This window comes from Mustela erminea, chromosome 18, assembly GCF_009829155.1.
Source record: "Mustela erminea isolate mMusErm1 chromosome 18, mMusErm1.Pri, whole genome shotgun sequence".
In the NCBI taxonomy this organism is placed as follows: domain Eukaryota; kingdom Metazoa; phylum Chordata; class Mammalia; order Carnivora; family Mustelidae; genus Mustela; species Mustela erminea.
In genome coordinates, this window is record NC_045631.1 from 15,653,151 (window position 1) to 15,675,894 (window position 22,744).

The 22,744-nt window shown below is 47.7% G+C and overlaps 1 protein-coding gene and 1 non-coding gene across 9 annotated transcripts in view; both read right to left on the minus strand.

Moving 5' to 3' along the window:
- Nucleotides 1-22,744, minus strand: part of RAP1GAP2 (RAP1 GTPase activating protein 2) — a 232,225-nt gene that overhangs the window by 121,129 nt on the left and 88,352 nt on the right. The window lies entirely within an intron of this gene.
- On the minus strand, nucleotides 20,156-20,259 carry LOC116578582. Its single transcript, XR_004280953.1, has one exon. It is a non-coding gene; the product is annotated as a U6 spliceosomal RNA (small nuclear RNA).

The window sequence follows — 22,744 nt, forward strand, 5'->3', positions numbered from 1 at the left end:
AGGGTAGGAGTCTCTAAACAGCCCACAGGGCCCAGGGCCAACGGCCTTCCCTGCAGGCCTTCAAAAACTGTCAATACTGAAACTTTTTACTGTCTAGCAACTGGTACTGATGACCTTTCTTATCACCTTCTCTGCCAAGCACAGTTCCATGAAGATGATGGAGACAAGGAGCTATGTTTTCATCTTCTACACAGATAAGACGGCTGACGCTCGGGAAACACAGCTTGTTCCTGGAGGGACCAGAACCCAAACACAAGCATTTTGATGGCATAACCTGTGGCCTGAGGCATCCTGTTTCTGCACAGAGTGAACGAGCAGGCAAAGGAAGGAAAGAATGGAAGCAAAGACAGAGGCAGCCCCTCTGCCCCCTGCCCCCACCACCTTCTGGCAGCAAAGCCAGGAACTCGCCAATCTTCATCTTTCCAGCTCGGTCAGGGTCCTGCCATACGAGCAGGGCTCTTACTCGCACTGCAAACTCCAAGTATCTGAGGACAACACCCTGTGCTCCTTACACACACATCCCCCACAAGCCTCCAACAGCGCGGAACAGTTAAGTTACCCCTCTTGCTAAGCAAGGTCACAGCCATGTGCTTGTTAGCATAGCACCTGGCGCTGTTGCAAGGTTCACCCAGCTCTGCTTAAGCCCGGAACACAAGCCACCAGGCAGAAGCGGCCCCCAGCAAATCCTCCCTAGGATCCCCACACTCTCCCTGGAGAGAAGAGAGCAGGCAGAGAAGACCACAGTCCACACAGACCAGGAGTGACTTCAGTAGCCTGTCTAGCTTTGCCACTGCTCAGAGGCTAGCTCAGGTCTCCAGTCCCTCCAGTCCCCTGCTGGTCTTCCGGGGTCCCTCTCTGGACCATAAGGTGAGCAAATGGCCACCCACCCATCTATCTGGGTCAGAGCCTCTGAGGCTGGGCTGACAAGGCCCCAGGCTGCAAGGCAGTAGCCTGGGATTTTCCTCCAGTAGCCCCAGGCGGCATGGAGCTCACTATTGCCCAAAGCTCAAAAGCCAACTCCCAAGAGAGGCAGCCACTTTACCCTGCTCAGAGCTGCAGATGGACTAGATGAATGAGATTTTTTTTAAGTGTGTTTGTTTTACAGATTTACAGAACAGGGACAGGGGGAGGGGCAGGGGAACCAAGCAGAGGATGAAAAGGGAAAAGAGAGAAAAAAGACAGGGTGGACAGAGGAGAAAGAGAGAAAATGGAAGCTTTCCCAAGCTTCCCAATCAAAAGACTTCCCTCCCCATCTAGCTACCATTCATGAGTTAAAAGGCTGCACAGCTGGAGAAGCCCCAGCAGGTTGGGGGTGGGGTAGGGGGGCGGGGGGGGGGGGACACCCAGAGCTGGGGCCTGTGGCAGGAACATCCATGAGCACCACTAGAAGGGCTGGGCCAGGTCTTTCTGGGTCCTCCTGGGCTCTCTGAGCTCTCTCTGAGTGTCCCTGGAGGAGCAGTTTCAGGTGGCATGACCTGTACACAAGGAGTGCTTTTGGCCCAAGGCTGGAGACCTCAGAAAAAGTTTGGTATCCTCAGAGCTGCCTGTCCAGCCCCCGACTGCCCCCACAGGCTTAGACCCTCCCCTGAAAGGCCATTCTCTCCAACTCTCGCCCCACCGCCACATGGTCTCCTGAGGCAGGAGACCTTGAAAGGAAGAGAGGATGGAGATGGTCCAGAGCAGGGAGCTCTGTAACCCTGCACCCCCCTCAGAAGAGGGGCTGCTAGGCCTCTCTTCACCCCTCCCCTCTGAGACGAAGGACACTATCGGGAGCAGTCATGGGAAAGGCCCCCAGTAAAAGCACAAAGAGCTTCAAAGGCCCCATTTCTCCTCTTGAGGAACCTGGTGCTCAGTGAGTACCCACTATGTGCCAACATCCAGGGACATGATGTGACAAAGTCATGCTGGAGCCCCTCTTCCCCACCCAAGACCTCTAATGCATCACTAAGTCCTCACCACCTCCTAGATTGGTTCTAATTCTTCCACCCCACTTTCTCCCGTCACCTATCAATCTCTCACCCAGACAACGGCACTCCCATCCTAATCCCTCTCTGCCCACCACACCCCTCCATCTATTCTCCAGGGAGCAGACACAAGGATCTTTCTAAAGTGAAAAGCTGATCATACCCACCAGGATAGCCATAATTTTTTTTTAAGGTGCAGCCTCTTTAAAGATTTTATTTGTCAGAGAGAGACAGAGAGAGCATAAGCAGGGGAGAGGGGTTGGGGGAGGGGCAGAGGGAGAAGCAGGCTCCCCACTGAGCAAGGAGCCTAACGTGGGACTCGATCGCAAGACTTTGGGATCATGACCCGAGCTGAAGTCTGACTTAACCTATCCTCCAAAAGTTAAACCCAGAATTACCATATGACCCAGCAATTCCATGCCTAGCAACATACCCAAAAGAACTGAAAACACACGTTCAAACAAAATCTTGTACATGAGGAGCGCGTGGGTGGCTCAGTGGCTTAAAGCCTCTGCCTTCGGCTCAGGTCATTGTCCCAGGGTCTTGGGATCAAGCCCCACATCGTGCTCTCTGCTCAGCAGGGAGACTGCTTCCTCCTCTCTCTCTGCCTGCCTCTTCGCCTACTTGTGATCTGTCTGTCAAATAAATTAAAAAAAAAAAAAAACCTTTAAAAAAAAATCTTATACATGAATGTTCACAGCAACATTATTTACCATAGCCAAAAGGTGGAAATAACCCAAATGTCCATCAGCAGATGAACAGATCAATAAAATACAGTACATCCACACAAATGTTATTCAGCCTTTAAAAGGAAAGATGTGCCGACACACACTGTCACACGGATGAACATGAAAACATTACAGCAAGTGAGAGAAGCAACTCACAAACCATGAGGGCATGTTGAGTTGGGTTTGGTCCTAGTGGTTGAGGTAAGCCATTGAAAGGAGGGTGCCATTATTACTTTGTACTGGGTTTTCACTTTCATTTTCTTACTCTGGGTTCCATATGGAAGTTACCGTTTTAGCCATTTTAACGTGTACAGTTTAGGTGGCATTAATTACAAGGTCCAGAGAGGTAAAGCGCCTTGCCTAAGTTCACCCAGCTAAGTGGGATCTCAGACCAGGTTCGCTTGAGTGCATGATGGGGCTCCAGGCAGCAGAACACCCAAATGTCCTAGGACAGGCAGGACAGGCAGGACTCAAGGCTGTCACCCCCTCTTCAAGAACCAGAGCTGTGTGGTCGCCCTCATGTGCCCAAGACTGGCCACTGCCTTCAGGAAAAGGCTCCTGCTCATTTCCTTTGCAAAGCTATTAAACCCTCAAGGTCAGAATAGTACTGGATTAATGTGGGGAAGAAAACATCTGCCCCACATCCCATCAGGTATCTTAACCAATGCCCTGGCTTTGCAACTGATCTTTCATGGAAGTAATACAACTTCCAAAAGCAAGGGTTCCCTCAGCCCTGATGTCCCTTGGTGTAGCCTCTCCCCCACTCAGTCTCACCTATACGGGGGCTGCCTGTGGCGTTCCTGTGAGGACTCCCCACTGTCTGTCTCCCGCTCGGGCATCTCCTCTGAGCTTCAGACCCCAATGCGAACTGAACATCTCCACTTGGGATCTCACTAGTCTCAAAATCAACATGCCCAGAAGTGATGTCATTTCCCCCCCACCAGTTCCTCCTCCCAAGTTCTGTCTCCCAAACAAAGGCACTGAGCACTCCTGACTCCTTCTCCTGCCTTAGGCCTGATATCCATCCCCTAATAGACAAGGTGTGTCATGGACCAGCAGCAGGAGCATCATCTGGAAGCTGGCCTAAATGCAGGTTCTCAGGCCCACCCCAGACCGGCCAATGGGAATCTGCATTTTGACAAGATGACCATGTGAGCTACACACACAGTAAAGTTTGAGAAGTACAGCTCTAACAATCCATGATCCTTTCATTCTGCCTCCTGCATTCCTCCCAGGTCCATCAATGTCTCTCCATCCCTCCCCCACCATCATCTCAAAGCCATTGGTTAGGACATCTTCCTAACCAATCCCCACAGTCCCACTCTTGTCCCACTCCAATAACTTCTTCCCAGGAGCTTGAGTGACCCTTCAAAATGTAAATCTGATCATATGAGCCTGCTGCATAAGGCCTTGAAATGTCATCCTATTACCCTCACTATGAAAACCAAATTTCTTTCATTCAATCACTCAATTTTTATTGAGCATCTTCTACGTACCTGGCACTGTTCTAGGCAATGGAGAGAGAAGAGTGAACAAAACAGACAAAAACCTCTGCCCTGTGGAGCTCGTATTCTAGTGGAGGAAAGAGATAATAAAAAGTTTAAATAAATAAATGAAGATAAAAATTTTAAATAAGAAGCCTATCAAGTGATGACAAACGCTAGGAGGAAAAATAAAGCACAGAACAGTTTGCAATTCTAACTGGGGTCATCAGAGAAGCCCGCAATGAGAAGATGACATCAGAGAGAAGACCCGAAAGCAGCCAGGAAGCAAGGAGGGAGGGTGGCTGGGGAAAAGCATCCCAGGGAAAAGTAACAGCAAGCACAATGGTCCTGAAGCAAAAGCATACCTTAGCTGAGAGGCCGGTATGGCCAGTGAAGAGAGAACAAAGAGTAAAGAATAGGAGCCGAGGGCAGAGAAATCGCAGGGAGCCTGTGACCAGGGTCAGAACGCTAGCTTCCACCCTGAAGAAACAGGAAGCCATGGAAGGCAGAGCTGTGAGCAGAACAGAGATGTGACCTGACTTACAGGTTCAAAAGATCACCCAGACTGCAGTGTTGAGAACTGTAAGGGGGCAAAGCTTGGGAGCGGGGAGGCCCGCTAAAAAGTCACCTCGATTGCACAGGGTGAGAGCGACCGATGGGCTGCACCACGTTGATGGTTACAGAGATGATAGGAGGTGGTCAGACTCTGGATGAGTACAAAGGTACAGCCAACAGGATTTGACAGATCGGATGTGGCGAATAAGAACAATCCAGAGAAGTCAAGGGTGACTCCAAGAGTTTGGTCTAAGAGACTGAGCTGGGGAAGGCCACAGGAGGGATGAGTAGGGAGTTAGAGAGAGAGCAGGAATTTCACTGTGCACCTGCCACTTCGGGAATGCCTTTCAGACACCGAGGGGGATCACCACTGAGGGAGACAGAGAAGAGGAAAGAGCCTGGGCACAACCCATGCAGGTCTGAGGAAGAGGAGGAGGGAGGATTAAGCTGTGTCAAATGACTAAGCAGAGGGCAGAAAGGCAGCCATGAGGTGTGGTGGGGAGCAAAGCCAAAGAAGGTCTTCTGGAAGCTTCGCCATGAAGGTGATCAGCAAGAGCAGTGGCTGCAGGTGGATATGGGGCTGAGGGAAGTCACGCTCATTGGTTTGCCATGGCAACTGATGAGGGAAACAAAGGCAGAAGAAAAATTATTACATATCCTTACTACTTGCAGCCCATTGACAAGTCCTTGAAACAGGCAGAGTGGCTGTCCTCTAGGGACTCAGCTGCCTTGACGCTGATTCTTTGCTAAGAGCAAAGGCAATCTTAGCCCGACCCTCCAGGATCCTGCAAGTCTGCTTAAACATATAAAAATTCCTTCAGGGGCACCTGTGTGACTCAGTGGGTTAAAGCATCTGCCTTCGGCTCGGGTCATGATCCCAGGGTCCTGGGCTCGAGCCCCACATCGGGCTCTCTGCTTAGCAGAGAGCCTGCTTCCCTTCCTCCCTCTGCCTGCCTCTCTGCCTACCTGTGATTTCTGTCTGTCAAATAAATAAATAAAAATCTTTTTTTAAAAATTCCTTCAGAAACTTCCTTTATCTCTACCCACCCCACCCCAAGATACACATTGGCAAATCATCCCCCAAGCATAGGACCCACCAGTATACATTGGAAGGGTCTCATGACTGAGGATTTACCAAACAGTAATAAATGACCTTTTCCCAACAAGAGCTAGACCCCTCAGGATCCTGGAAACCTTGTTTCCAAAATATTTGGAAGCCTTACGCCATCCCTAACCCCCTCCCAACTGGACAGTGTATAATGGGCCACTCCTCACAACCCCAGCCCAGCTCTTGCTGTCCACAGGCCCTGTCCCTGTGCTTTAATAAAACCACCTTTTTGCACCAAAGATGTCTCAAGAATTCTATCTTGGCCATCGGCTCCAAAGCCTAATGTCTTTCCTACATCAGCTGCCTCATTTTCTCCAGTTTCAAACCTTCAGGCTTGGACCTCTCAGCTAGTTCAGGCTCTGCCCATCTGGGGTGTGAACCTGAACTGTTTTTTCTCCCTTCTCCTAGCTCACCCTCTTTCCCAGGCAGGGCATTTATTCTCCAGCTTCCAACCCAACCACCTGGGGCCACTGGGAGGACAAGGTAAAAGTTAAACTCTCCCCAGGAAACGAAAAGACCTAATTTTCCCCAGACAGGAGCTATAAATTTTTCTGAAATTCCAACCATTCCTCCCTTTGAGTCCAGACTGTTTTCAGTCTTCACAAGTCTCCATTAAAATGCAAATGTTCCAACCAGTGAGAGGGAAGGTGGTAAGGTTCTCCTGGCTATCCTGCCCTTCCTCCAGAGCTAACTCACAGGGGGAGGCCCACCATTCCCAGGCATCATTCTTAAATCCCTAACGTCTCTATAGATCCTGGATATCAACCTTTTGTCTGTACTGTCATTTGCAAATATCTTCTCCCATTCCGTGGGTTGCCTCTTTGTTTTCTTGACTGTTTCCTTTGCTGTGCAGAAGCTTTTGATTTTGATGAAGTCCCAAAAGTTTATTTTCGCTTTTGTTTCCTTTGCCTTTGGAGACATATCTTGAAAGAAGTTGCTGTGGCTGATATGGAAGAGATTACTGCCTATGTTCTCCTCTAGGATTCTGATGGATTCCTGTCTCACGTTGAGGTCTTTTATCCATTTTGAGTTTATCTTTGTGTATGGTGTAAGAGAATGGGAGTTTCATTCTTCTACATATAGCTGTCCAGTTTTCTCAGCACCATTTATTGAAGAGACTGTCTTTTTTCCACTGTATATTTTTTCCTGTTTTGTCAAAGATTATTTGACCATAGAGTTCAGAGTCCATATCTGGGCTCTCTACTCTATTCCACTGGTCTATGTGTCTGTTTTCATGCCAGTACCATGCTGTCTTGGTGATCACAGCTTTGTAGTAAAGCTTGAAATCAGGTAATGTGAAGCCCCCAGCTTTATTTTTGTTTTTCAACATTTCCTTAGCGATTCGGGGTCTCTTCTGATTCCATACAAATTTTTGGATTATTTGCTCCAGCTCTTTGAAAAATACCGGTGGAATTTTGATCGGAATGGCATTAAAAGTATGGATTGCTCTAGGCAGTATAGACATTTTAACAATGTTTATTCTTCCGATCCAAGAGCATGGAATGGTCTTCCATCTTTTTGTGTCTTCTTCAATTTCTTTCATGAGTGTTCTGTAGTTCCTCGGGTACAGTTCCTTTACCTGTTTGGTTAGGCTTATTCCAGGATCTATAAAGAACTCCACAAACTCAACACACACAAAACAGACAATCATATAAAAAAAAAATGGGCAGAAGATACGAACAGACACTTCTCCAATAAAGACATACAAATGGCTATCAGAAACATGAAAAAATGTTCATCATCACTAGCCCTCAGGGAGATTCAAATTAAAACCACATTGAGATACCACCTTACACCAGTTAGAGTGGCCAAAATTAGCAAGACAGGAAACAACATGAGTTGGAGAGGATGTGGAGAAAGGGGCACCCTCTTACACTGTTGGTGGGAATGCAAGTTGGTGCAGCCACTTTGGAAAAAAGTGTGGAGATTCCTCAAGAAATTAAAAATAGATCTTCCCTATGACCCTGCAATTGCATTACTGGGTATTTACCCCAAAGATACAGATGTCGTGAAAAGAAGGGCCATCTGTACCCCAATGTTTATAGCAGCAATGGCCACAGTCACCAAACTGTGGAAAGAACCAAGATGCCCTTCAACGGACGAATGGATAAGGAAGATGTGGTCCATATACATTATGGAGTATTATGCCTCCATCAGAAAGGATGAATACCCAACTTTTGTAGCAACATGGACAGGACTGGAAGAGATTATGCTGAGTGAAATAAGTCAAGCAGAGAGAGTCAATTATCATATGGTTTCACTTATTTGTGGAGCATAACAAATAGCATGGAGGACAAGGGGAGATGGAGAGGAGAAGGGAGTTGGGGGAAATTGGAAGGGGAGGTGAACCATGAGAGACTATGGACTCTGAAAAACAATCTGAGGGTTTTGAAGGGGCGGGGGGTGGGAGGTTGGGGGAACCAGGTGGTGGATATTAGAGAGGGTACGGATTGCATGGAGCGAGCACTGGGTGTGGTGCAAAAACAATGAATACTGTTACGCTGAAAAGAAATTAAAAAAAAAAAATCCCTAACATCTCATGCAACCTTCAGAATATTGACTCTTTTATTATCTATACTTCGCAAATGACTAAACCGATCCTCTGAGAAATGAAGCCATTTATCCACAGTCCCAGAGCTACAAAGTAGCTAAGGCAAGATCTGAACACAGGTCACCTGACTCCAGAGCTCACACTCTGTGAGGTTTCTATATTTATTTTTTTGGTTTTTCCACTCTTTTGGTCTGTTGACTTTTTTTTTACTCTTAAAATTGTGGGGGGCGCCTGGGTGGCTCAGTGGGTTAAGCCACTGCCTTCGGCTCAGGTCATGATCTCAGGGTCCTGGGATCGAGTCCCGAATCGGGCTCTCTGCTCAGCAGGGAGCCTGCTTCCCTCTCTCTCTCTCTGCCTGCCTCTCTGCCTACTTGTGATCTCTGTCTGTCAAATAAATAAATAAAATCTTAAAAAAAAATTGTGGTAAAATATACACCAAATTTCCTAGCTTGACCACTTTAAAGTATACAATTCAGTGACTGGTTCAATACATTACCACAAAGGAGGGTCTGGTTCTGAAACTTGCCTATTACCCCAAAAGGAAACCGATACATTGATTTTTGAGTAATACTTGAATGTAGTTCAAAATCCACAATTTATTTGATGGTATAAGGTGAAAGGCATTGTCTCATCCTTGTCCCAATCCGTCCAGCTCTCCACCCCAACCCAGTGAAATGGTTTCTACACATCCTTCTCCAGTTTATGCAAACATAACCCAACATAGAGACAGGGTCCTATTTTCCCCCTTTTCTACACACACACACACACACATAAAAATAGCACATTGTACATTCCATTCTGCACCTTGCTTTCTTTACTCCAAGTATCTTGGGAGAACTTTATCTTGGCCCATAGAAAACGTCCTTATTCTTTTTCAAATAACACAGCAGTCCAGTGCCCAGTTCACTATCACTAGGCATTTGGTGGTTTCCAATGTCTCACTATTTCAACTAATACTGCAATGAATGATCTTGTATAATACTGTTCCACACATGTGGAAATACAGGTGCTGGATAAATTCCCAAAGGCAGATCTCCGGTTCAAAGGGGATATGTGCATGCATAATGGTTGCCAAACTGTACTGCTCATGGGATGGTCTCAATCCATCTTTCATTAAATTGGTATGAGAGTGAGGGCCCACATGCCCACTCTCCAGTTCGCCAGGGCTGGAACCAACGCCAAGGCAACTTCCGATTCTGGTTTCTGCCCGCCCAACTCACTTTATCCCTTCATCTGATAATGAAACTCTCCACCTTTACTTCAGAGAGCTGATCCTCTCGCAGTGGAAAGGATGTTTACAGTCACAATACTCATACCAGCCGCAGGAATAAGCCCCTGACTCAGATATAATGAGCCCCTGACTCAATCATAAACCCCCAACCCCACCTGCACACATAGATTAATGCAGAGACCAGCATGTGATCCAAGCCAATCAGCACTCCTTGGGGGTTGTCTAACTGGAGCTGGTAGAAAGGAGGGGGTTTTTTTGCTCTCTGGAGGGAAAAGCATTAAAATGTTAAGCCCACAGTGGTCTGTAACCATGGTTTCAACATCATATGTAGAGATGACCCAAGGGAATGCAGTCAACACAAAGAGAGACAGAGACACAAAAGACAGAGAATCAAGAGACTGCTCAAAGTCCTGGATCCAGCTGTTCCTGAGGCCCAGACTTTTCTATAGATGGGTTATGATTGCCAATAAATCCCCTTATTTTTGTTTGATTAATTCAACCTGGGCTTCTGTCACTTGCCCCTAAGAGTCCTGACTAATATACTGTATCTAAAGTATAATCCCAATTTTGTTATAAAACAAAAAAAACAGATGTAGATGCAGATGTAAATACACTGTGTGGGAGGATATATGTTTAGGGAGAAAAAAAGACCAGAAGAAAATATATTAAATGTTAATAGTGGTTATCTCTGCAATCCCCCATCTGGGATTGCAGATGACTTTTATTTTAGTCTTTGTACTTTTCTGTGTTTTCCAAATTTTCTGCAAAGAACATGGATTTTAAAAATATAATAAACATTTCTTTAAAAAAAATCAGATGGGCAAGAAGCAGCCCAGAAAATGCTCAGAGGAAGGTTCTAAGCTCATGCAAAGGGACAGCAGAGAGGTCCAACCCTGAGGCCTGCTCCGTGGGGACAGCAGATGCTGGAGTGGCTGTTCCCCATCTTAGGGCTGGCTGGCAGGTCACTGAAGGCATCCATGTTGTCGACACTAAACCCAAGCCTTCCATCGTGTGGCCACAGGCTCTGATCTGTGCCCAAAGGTCAGCTCAGAGCCAAGACTCTTCTCTCCACATTCTTCCTGGAACCCAAGCTGAGCCCCCAGAAGTCCTCACCCACCCAGTACCAGTCCCCTTGGCCTCCAAGGAACACTCTACAAGGCACTGGCAAACACTTGTCCATGAGTCCTCAGCAGCAGGAACAGAAAAGACTGGGCTAAAAGGAGAGCTCACACAAGGTGGTCCACTCTCTCCAGAGCCTTCTCCCTGGGCTGAACTTCTTATCAACACAGGACCACTGGAGAAGGGGGGGTTGGACTTGGAAGGACAAAGGTCTTGGGGACTGTCAACTTCAGAACATGGCCTATAGAGGAGAGCAGCCCTTGCTTCCCAGGAGTCCCAGGACACTCTGGCCCCAAATATATCTGGGTTTTCATAGAGACCGGACTAGAGCTAGCCCCACCTGCCTGCCCCATTTCTGACCAAGGAAACACTCTCTTTTATCTTTTTTACATATTAGGGTCTGAATAAGATGTTTTCCTTTTACCATAGCCATTTCTGAGTATGCAGTTCAGTGGCATTCAGCATTACACAGCCATCGAAGCCATCCATTTCCAGAATCTTTTCATCATTACCAAAAGAATTTCTAATCCACTGAACAATAACTCATGGGGTGCCTGGGTGGCTCAGTGGGTTAAACCTCTGCCTTCAGCTCCAGTCATGATCTCCTGGGATCAAGCCCCGCATTGGGTTCTGCTCGGTGGGGAGCCTGCTTCCCCCTCTCTCTCTGCTTCCCTCTCTGCCTCCCTCTCTGCCTCCTTGTGATCTCGCTCTCTATATCAAATAAATAAATAAGATATTTAAAAAATAATAATAACTCTTCCCCACACCCTGTTAACTCTATTCTACTTTCTGTCTCTATGCTTTCATCTATTGCTAAGTACATTGTACAAACGAAACCAAGCAACTTCTGTCCTGTGTCTGGCTTCGTCACTTAGCTTAATGTTTTCCAGGTTCGTAAATGGTGGATTGGAATTCCATTCCATTCTACAGCTGAATAATATTTTGTATGGATATGCCACATTTTGTTTATCATCCAGTCCCCTGCGGAAGGACACTTGAGTAGCTCCCACTTTTATCTGTTCTGAGTAATATTGCTATAAACATGGGTGAGCAGATAATGTTCAAGTCCTTGCAATCCACAAGTAAAATCATTCATTAGCCCTACTCCTATTTCACAGATAGGGAAACTGAGGACCACAGTCTGAACACCATGTACCTTCAGGATCATACACAGTACTACCTCCCCTCGGTTTTTTCCCTGAGGCTTCAGGCTGCCCCTCCACCCTGCTGCAGTCATTTCCTTGTAATCTAGGGGTCCCTACCTCTCATATCCCTGAGATCTCTGCTGGGCCTGGGCCTCCAGCAGGAGAATGGATCATGGAGAGTCCACCAGGACCTTGGGACCAAGAGCACCCATCGGCTAGATGGCCAGAGGAAGAGGCAATCTAAATGGAAGGAATCCAGAGTTTCCAGGTTGAGGCGGAAATGAGCCCCACAAAGCAACAGCAAAAGAGGATGGGGAAGCATCATTCAACCCCAAAGCTGAGCAGCAACCCTGAGCAATGCCAGGCCATTCTCCCAGACAAGGTTTCACTCAGTCACACATCTGATTGCCTCAATGTTCACAATGGACTCTGGGGAAAGGGGTCCCAAGGAGTGTGTTTGATAACGTTGGGGATCCAACAGGCTATGTCAGGGAAGAGAGAACACCTCACCCATCAGAGGCAGAAGGGGCATCTGGGAGAGTGCTAGCCCCTGCAGCAACCAACCAAGTGGACAAGACTGAGCAAAGACCAACACCAGTGAAGCCACCAGGGCCAGCAGAGTGGACAGCTCCTGGGTTTTCCTGACCAGTGTCCATTCCCTGGTCTACTGACAGCAACACATCGAATGTCCCTAGGTGACCTGCCCCTCCTTTTTTCTCAGTCCAGATGACACCATCCCTAGAACCAGGAGGGGGCACAACATCCAGACTCAACTAATCAGCGTATCCAAGCCCTATAACCAAAGTTCAGGGATGGGCACATGAGCCACTGTGCCCAGTGTGAGTCATCCCTGGGACTCCTGCTAAAATTACTAGAAAACAGATTTGCTCTTCCTGTTGGTGTTGCTAAACTGGCAGAATGTAAGCCTGGCACAGCCATCATCTTTCTTTGTGGATAACCTAGCCCAGGATGAAGCCAATCCAAAAGAAAGAACAGCTCCGAGATGGGGAGAGAGAATGATTCCAGCCTTGGATCCAGCCATACCTGAATCTGTCCCCCATGAACCTTCCAATTACCTAAAGCAATAAAATTTCTCTCCTCCTTTAGGTTAATTAGGATTGGGGTCTCTTGCAACCAAAAGATTCCTGACTCATTTACCTAAACTGTCAGTCAGAAGAGTTATTTTGGGGGTACTACTACTCCAACTCAAAGACCCTCTAGCCCCAAACCTTCATAAGAAGAATTACAATAGAAGTTATTTCAACTGTAATGCTGACTAATTCTGTTTTTCTATGCCAACTAGGGTACCAAACTGCCACATGAGTTTGGGGGGGCAGGGAACAGAGAAGCCTAACCCGTCCTTCACTCCTTGGCATTTATAACCAACCACAAAGTGGCCTCAGGTGACCCTGACAGCCTCGTTTCCCTCTATTGCCCAATATGAAATCCACACCACAGTCTAACTGAGTTCTGAACAGGTCCCCTGCTCTCCCTACCTCTGTCCCTTTGCGTAGACTGTACCATTTAACTAGAATGTACTTCCCCACTTGATCTCTCTTCAGAAATGTTGTCCAGTCGCCATGGCCCACCTTAAATGCCGTCAACCCCATGAAGCCCTCCTTGGGGGGGGGTCCCTCTTTCTGTTGACCTCCAGAGTGTCTTACACCTCTTCTCCAGGACGCCCCATCTTCTGTATGGGGTTTACAGTATGTGTCTGGTTTCTCCTCTGGAGCACAGGTGGCTTAAGGCAGGGAGAGTATCTTACTCTCCTCCTGGACCCTGTTTGTCCAAGGACTGGTACACAGCTGGCACTCCACAAACATTGAGGGAAGTGACTTGAAACCACACAAATGAACATTTGGAGCACAGTCCGCTTCTAGGCAGGACGGCTGCCTGTGTTTGCATTCATGGAGGAGAAAGACAGGTGAATCCTGTAGGGATGGATGGGAACGCTTTCCAGAAAGGGAGGAGTGGGGCCAGAGGAACTAAGCTGTGAAAGCCAGGTGTCCCCATTCCCATCGCTTGCACCACAGGCTGTGTCCTGCCACCACGCGGTTGTGCCCTTGGGGGACCTTCTCAGCTATCAGTAACTGGCCTTTGTTGATGTCACACTCAAAAGCCCTTCCTGGCACAATGGAAGATCTCGTTTTCAGACAGCCTGTTTCAGTCATCTCTTGATTTACACACTCCTTCCATCTTTGCATCTCGGATTAAATCTTATTAAAATAAATGTTCTATTAAAATACAGATGGCACAGGTAACCCAGGCTCCAGCCCAGACCTTCCCGTTCTCATAGAGAAGCAGAAATTTCTGTTCTAATTAGCGAGGACGGCAGCCAAGAGCCCTTTCAGCTTATCTAAAGCCTGGTAAATCAGACTTTCCCCCAATCTAGCCTCCACTGCCCTCTCCCTTGCCCCAGCTTCAGCCGCATATTCAAAAGAAGCCCAGTTGCCTGAGAAACCAGTCCAATCTCTTCCTTAAAAAATAATGAGAATGTGTTCAGGTGCCATGATTCTTCAGGTTTTGAAGCATTTTCACACACCTGAGTGACATCATCATCCACCTCGTAGAGACTGAAAGTCAAGGGCAGAGAGGTCAAGTAACTCAGCCGGGGTCACCATGAAATTGGAAATGGACGAAAAGGCACAGGGTTTGGCATCAGGCAGATCTGGGTTGGATTCCCAGCTCTGCTGTATGAGCTGGAGGACAATGAAAATGTCACCCCATTTGAACCTCAGCTTTCTCCTCTATGAAAAACATAGATGGTGATAGTAAGTGTGGTGCAGAGAACGGGATGCCTGAGCCCCAGGTGCCAGCCTCGTGCCATGCCCACCACAGACCCAACAGGAGCTCCCAGCCCAGTCCCTTCTCTTATGATTCCTGACTTTTTATACTGTTAACACATAACCTCCCATACTTCTGTTATTTTCCTTAGGGGTAATTAGGGAGGGAAAGGGAGGAGGAACATCTAAAGACAAATTAACAGCGGCCATTCTGCAGCCCACCTCCTGCAGGGAACCCTCACTTCCAATCACAATGGACCTGCCCCAAACCAAGGGCATGCAGGGCTGGAACCTGGCCCCATCTGGAGCTCCTGACCCCTGTGCTTCGCACACTGTACATCCAATCCCTGGGGATGGGGGAAGGGGCACGGGCACTGCCAGATGTGGCCAGGTGGTGGTGCAACGGTGAGCAGAAAGGGACCAATCCCACACTAAGCTGGGTGCTGAGAGTTTAGATGTGATGCAGAAAGAGAGGCCTAGCCAATGTTGCCAAAGCTTCTGATTTCTCAAGAGAAGACGGAAAAAACCACCGGTAACACAGAACCTTCCAATTTTAAAAAATATCCATTTAAAAGGGAAAAACGCATGTGGGCCTAATAAAGCCCTGGGAGAATGCGCAGGGTTGTGCACCTGTGCCATTCCCTGCTGTATCCCAACACCCAGAACAGAGACTTCGTGAAGCTTTGAGGACTCGGCATGGGCCACGTCCCACCTCGGCCTCAGACACCTGGCAAACTCCCAGGTGCCAGGCTGCTGTTGTCCCACTCCCTGCAGACAAGACTGTGTGGTGTTAGCGCATGGGGGTGGGGGTGGGGGAATGAGATCCCTTACTAGGGATCTGTCCTGCAAACCAGGGGAGAGGTGTGACTTGCTTGGGGGCTGTTTCAAGCTGTTGTACACAACGAGGAAGAGCTCATGACCACAGGCATCTGCACAGCCTCCTTATTCCGCCCCCCATATTCAGTGGTCGGTAAAGATCTTTACAGTAAATACATGGAAAGGGGGAGGGGGCTCAATCAACAGGACTGCTCCCTCCTTTGGAGAAACAGACTAACCCTGAGGCCTGGCAGGGTCAGCCCGCCCCTAGAGGGCTCTGGCAAGAACTTGGCTACTGTTCCAACTTTCACGAAACAGAGTGTTCATAACTGATAAGCTTAAAAGCAAGTGACAATTTTTCAACCCACCCTTGCTCCAAGGACAGTGAATAAACACAGCATTGGCTCCAGGTTCCTACAGAGTGTGTCGAGGAGAGGGGAAGGTGAAACCAAGCTCACCCGCCCCTAGAAGTCAATGTGGATTCTTTGACACCTTCTTCTTCAGGGTCGAACTAGGGTTCCCCACTTAGAATTGCCAACTCACAGGGGCCCCTGGGTGGCTTAGTCAGTTAAGTGTCTGACTCTTGATCTGGGCTCAGATCTCAATCTCAGGGTTGTGAGTACAAGCCTCGCATTGGGTTCCACGCTGGGCATGGAGGCTACTTTAAAAAAAAAAAAAAAAAAGTGCCACCCACTGGGTGGCTCAGTGGGTTAAAGATTCTCTCTTCAGCTCAGGTCATGATCCCAGGGTCCTGGGATTGAGCCCCACGTCGGGCTCTCTGCTCAGCAGGGAGCCTGCTTCCCCATCTCTCTCTGCCTACCTCTATGCCTACTTGTAATCTGCTGTAAAATAAACAAAATCTTTAATAAAAAAAAAAAAAAAAGAAAAAAGAAAAGAAAAGAAATCCCAACTCACAAACTCCCAAATATACTCTTCCTTTTATTACTGGTTCCAAGGTGACCCCAGGTCCCCCACATACCAGGCAATGGGCCTGCCTCCACAGTAATTTTAACTGGACTGTGACTGGACTGTGGGGAGGGAAGGAGGAGCCTGCTGGGGTGCAGGAAAGTTCTATGTCTTGATGTGGACAGTATCTACACAGCTGGATACATATGTGGAAATCCACTGAGCTGTGCCCTGAGATTTGTTGTACTTCCCGTGCCTGCATGAGAACAGCAGCAGCGTGTATGGGGAACTTCTCAGAAGCCAGGCACTGAGTGAGTGCTTATCCTGGGTTCCAAATAATAGAAGAGTTAAGAGGACAGCCCCTGGACCTCAAAAGACCAGGGTTAAAATCCCTGTTCGTCTCCCTCTGATTTTGCCCTCTAGGTGTTCCTCAAAATCTGAGCCTCTGTGTCTCTACTGGAAAACAAAGATAATAACCAGTGTAATTAAGACAGGTATGCGACCCTAGCAAACAGTAAGCCTCAAAAGATGTTGGCTTGTTACAACCATTCAACGTTCAACAACCCCAGGACCCTAGTGTTGGGGGCCCACTTGACCATATGAGAAAAGTGACTCCTTCTTCCCACTGTACTCCCCAAACTGCAGACATTTCCACATCATCTTCTCAATTTTTTCCCAAATCCATGTACCACCTGACTGTTACTTTTCTTGACACTTCTCTTTAAATTGATCACAATTTTTTACTTAAACAAATTTACTTTTCGAAAATGTTATGTAACCGTCGTACATGGAAAACCAGTATCACTTGCCAGAATTCATTTTTTTAAATAGCAATTAAGATAAAAGGCATTTGTCCACCTGAAATCATCTTGCCTACACCATTTACTTTTTATGGATTCAGGAGGCAAAGAGACTCAGTTTGCAGGGCAGGCGGGGAGTAGGGAGGGCAAGAGGGCCTCATCTACTTAAAATGACTGAGAAGATTCCTAAGCCGTTCAGCAGACCCCGTCTGCCCAGAAGTGATTTTCGTTGGTTTAACCAAACGGGCTTGGCAGGCCCTATATTTGGCAACATCCTGGTAACCAGCCATCTGTGTACCACACGGGCTCCAAAGAGATAGAACTGCATTTAGAAAAACCATATATTCACTAATGGCGACTGTTCACCAATTCAGACACCCAATGGCCCCTGCTCTTTGGCATGAATGAAGGGAGCCCGCCTCTGCCTCTCAGACAGCAGCTCCAGGACCTGAGATCTAGGAACTCAGTGTCAGAACAGCCCTGGAGCCCAGCTTCAGGGCTGAGCCTGGACCCTCACGTGTTCCCTAACCATAGAGGGACAGGACAGGAGTCAGAAGAGTAATATGGCACGCCGCATGTACACATCATCAGTTATCTTTCTCTCCAAATCTCTTCCAAAGGGGAACGAAGAAGAGAGAAGGGGAGAATACCTCAAACCCACATAAGAAAAGGACACCTTGAAATCTGTGGCAGAGGGCACTGCAGTATTAAGAGGACCTGGGGGAACAGGCGGTGCGGAGTCAGTGAGTCTCATGTGCACCCATTCGTTCACACAGCAAATATTTACTAAGCACTTCCTATTCCGGGCAATGGGGGACCCAGGAGTGAAAAAGGCAGAGTCCCTGCTCTTAGAGAGCTCACATTCTAGGGGTGGGACGGTCAGTAAACTGTTTATTACATAACCCAGATAATACCAGTTAATGATAAGAGCCATGGGGGTAATAAATCAAGGTAAAGTAATGATGGCTGGAATGAGCTGCCCAGACTGGATGGCAGGGGAGTCCTTTTAGAAGAGATGACAACTGAGTTGACACCCAACAATGAGGAAGCACCACTCAATTAAGTCACCATAAACAGTGCATGTAAAGGGCCTGGAGCAGGCACAATGAGAAAGCACCACTCAATTAAGTCACCATAAACAGCACATGTAAAGGGCCTGGGGCAGGCACAAGCTTGGCGTGTTCCAGAAACAGAAAGGCCTTTGCAGCAGAAATACAGTGACCACAGTGAGTGAGAAGCAAAGTGGAAGTAAGGTCAGAGAACAAGAGAGAATAAGGCAGGGGATACAGGCCGGGCTTCAGAGTCTGGATTTCATTTAAATTATAATGGAAAGCCTATGGAGAGGTTTCTACAGTGGAGAGACTTGATTTTACCTGAATTTTTAAAACTCCACTCTGGCCACCATAAGAATAGATAAGGAGGACAAGAGTAGGGACACCAAAGAGGAGACAAAAACAGTGGCTCCAAAGGAATCACAAAACCCCTTAAATTCTCTCCCTGAACTCTAGGTGTCTAACTTCCCAGGTGCTCAGTGAGGCCTAAAATGGGAAGCTGGCTAAAGGGAGATGTTTGTTCTTTAAAGCAATGACAGCCAACCAAATGGCATTCAAACATCAGACAAGAGAGGCCAAGAAACAGGCCTTTCCACAAAGGGCAGGACCCGGCCACCTCCCAAGAAGAGAACAAGCAGCCATCTGTTCCAGGGCTGGGGAGTAGATCAGTTCCTGCCATGCACCCCTTCCAGCCTTGGGACTCTAGGACTCCAAGGCCAGGCCTCCAGCGCTCCACGGGCTCGGGCCCCGAATCCAGCCAGCTCATAGGCCTATCGCAAAATCTCCTGTGGCAGAAAGCAAGTATCCTCCATGACACCAACCTTCAACCTCCAAGGACAAATCAGTCAACTGCCAACATCACCAAAACAGACAATCAGGGATGCCTGGGTGGCTCAGTGGGTTAAAGCCTGCCTTCGGCTCAGGTCATGATCCCAGAGTCCTGGGATAGAGCCCAGCATCCATCGGGCTCTCTGCTCAGCAGGGAGCCTGCTTCCCTTCCTCTCTGCCTGCCTCTCTGCCTACTTGTGATCTCTGTCAAATAAATAAGTAAAATCTTTAAAAAAAAAAAAAAAAACTCCAGTGTGAGGTCTTGCCCAAAACAAACAAACAAACAAACAAACAAAAAAAGTGGTAGAGCCTCAAAGCTAAATACCGACTTACAATATCATAGGGGACAGCAGAACACGTTAGATGACACCAGGAGATAGCATCCACAAAATCCTGACTATGGGCAGCTCCCCAAGATGATCAAATTTCTCCAATAAAGAAATTATAATGAAAAAAAAGAAAGTAGCAGTAGAAAATTCATAAGGTGACATATGACCAATTACACTGGGTTTTTTGAATCCTGCCAAAAAAAAAAAAAAAATTTGAAGGGCGCCTGGGTAGCTCAGTTGGTTAAAGGTCTGTCTTCAGTTCAGGTCCTGATCCTGGGGTCCAGGGATCGGGAATCGAGCCCCATATCTGGCTCCCTCCTCAGTGGGGAGCCTACTTCTCCTCCACTTGCCCCTCCTCACCCATCCTAACCAACCCTCACCACACCACATATGCTCTCTCTCAAATAAATAAATAAAATCTTTAAAAAAATTTTTGAAAAACTTATAAGACAATTAGGGGAATTTGAACACTAATTAAATATGATATTAAGAAATTACTGTTAACTCAGGGAGTACAATATGGTAGTGTTCTATTTTCTTAGAAAACTTCTTTAAGGTGTATACCAAAACATGTAAGAATGAAATGATATCCTGTCTGGGATTTACTTCAAAATAATCTTGTGGGGGAGTGGGTTGGTAAATAAATGAGGTAAGATTGGCCATGAGTTGGCAATGGCTCAAACAGGGTATCATATTACACAAGTCTCTCTACTTTTGTGCACGTGTGAAATTTTCCACAATAAAAAATTAAAAAAAAAAAAAAAAAAAAAGCTCAGGATGGACTTTTGCTTGTGCAAGGGACCATGCTAATCTTCTCTGTATGATTCCAATTTTAGCGTATGTGCTGCCGAAGCAAGCATGGGGTGAACTTTTTCTAATAACCGACAGGGGACTAACCCGCTAGACATTATATCCCACAACAGAGGAGTGTGGATTACTCCTCTGCCTCCCAGAGCCTTTAGATTCACTGTTCTGCCCCCCAGAGCCTGCCGCAGGGGGGTTGCTGAAATTCATATTTTCCTCCTCACAAACCCCATGGTGAGGGTTGTCTTAAAATAACTACTCCCTGTAAGAAGACGATGTCTTTTCATTTATGCCAACTGACCTCTGTCCAGTTCAGAATGTCACTCTTAAGGGCACACAGCAACATCCACACCATTTGGAACCTACCTATTTTGACTGTTTCTCTGCCTCAACCCTTCCTACGAATGGTACCTGTTTTCCACCTCGGAGGACATCCCTCCCCCACACCCGCCCATCCACTTCTACATGACCAAGGTGGGGCTACGGATCTGACCCCAATCTGCCACAGCGACGAGGAAGCAAGATCTGAAAAGTCAAATCACTTGAAAGGAGATTTCCCACTAGAGCGGTCCCCAGAGCGCCATCTGCAAGGAAGGCTTCATTCAGGTGCCTCCTTGGAACCCTGCTCCAATCAATCCCCCCTTGCAAACACACCATTGTTTTTGAAGGAGCCCAAGCGGTGGAGTCCCTGGAAGATGGTCAGAAAGAGGCAGAACCTCCAGGTTATCCCACAACTCCCAGACGGAGTCGTCAGGTAAAGGCTGACGAGCACCACAGTCACTTCTCCAGGATGCAAACCGAAGCTGGAGCTTTCAGCAGAGTTCTCGGGACCCACCAACAGTGTGACTGGAGTCTTCTGGTTCTGGGGCCGTTTGAGGTACCCGTGTCATCCTCCCTGGCACACCTGCCTCCCCCAATATGCCAATATATTTCTAAGGAGCCTGGGGAGGGCAGGAAGATGACAAGGACCCTGGGGGCCATCACTGCAAAGCTACACAGGACCACTTCATCCCTTAAGGCCAACAGCTGGGAGGGTCATCTGCATAAGCTTGTCAATTAAAGGTGCTGGGAAGATGGATGGATGGATCCAGCCTTCTGAAAAGGATAAAGATGGGGTCTGAGTCTGACCTGTGATGAGGGTGGGGAGGAAGCAGAAACTCCGCAGACCGAACACCCACCCTGGAGTCTGGGAACACTTAAGAGAGGTGGGGCAGCTATAGCCTGCTCCAGCGCACCCCCCCACACACACACACCCGTCCACCCCACCCCAACCCCCACGCCTGGTGCCCACAAGGCAAGGGTCAATAGTGATCACCGCACTTCAGACACTTAAAGACAAAGAAACTCCAGATTACAGCAAGCAAAGCAAAGGTCATTTAGCACCAGCAGGAGATCAAGCCCTCTCTCTCCTTGGGTAAGTTAAATCTGTTGGCCAAAGCAATCGGGATGACAGAAGCCAAAGCAGACTAGGACGAAGGCAGGAGTTGGGAGGGCCTCAACGCCTGCTGCATTGCAGGGAAGGGCACAATGCGTCTAGGAGGAAGGACAAGATGTCAAGAGCCATGAGCAACCTTCCTGTCCTGTCCCCTGTCCAGTACTTCCCTGTGCCTCATGCACAGCTGGTCTGGACTAGTAGTGGGGCTGTTGCCACCAGACTCCTTGCCCTGCTCTCCAAGGGCACGAACCCACAGAGAGGCAAACGGGAACAGTTCTGTTCAAACCCCTTCATCCTCACGTGGCATTTCACACCTCTCAGGTGCGTTCTTCACCCACATTATCTCCCTTCTGCTTCTGTATGGACACAGGAACAGGCTCAGGGAGACTACATTGATACTACAAGGTCATAGTCAACGGATAAGCCAGGACTGTGCAGGGACCTTCCACCCTACCATACACTCTGTACTCAGAAACAGGAACTGGTCTGAGGCAGCTGCCTGTAGGTCAAGCACACCATCCTTCTCATTCCTCAAAACAGGCGCCGGTGGTCTCAGAACAGCCATCCCCTATCCCTCTGACTTTAGAGGGCTGGCTTAGTCATCACACCTCTACAGATAAAATGCTGAAGGACAGGGAACAGGAGAGAGTCAAAGTCTAGACGGGAAATGGGGCCCAGACCTGGAGCACCGGGCTCTAGAGTCCTGCTGGTAGCTTTACTGCTAGAAAGGTTTGTCCTCGGCATCAGCCATTCCCTAACATCACTTGCAGGATTTCTGCCACACCCTATACCATTTGTACTATCACTCTTTCAATTAAATGGACTCATTCTTGGGACTTTATACATTTAATTTAAACTGATGCTTTATATCAGGACCACTGGCCATGACAAGGAGAGAATTCTAAAAATAAATAGCATAAAAACAACCGAAATTGTAGGCAGGCACTGCTCCCCACTTAAAGGCCCAGAGCCAGAGGTCTGCTTTCTCTTTGTTATGAGAGAGATCAGTAAGTGTTAAGAGGGTGTTAAAGCCAGACTAGCACCAACCTGAAACTTTCCCCTTGAAGAAATCACATGCATTAGTAGAGAACTGAAAAGGGAAGAAC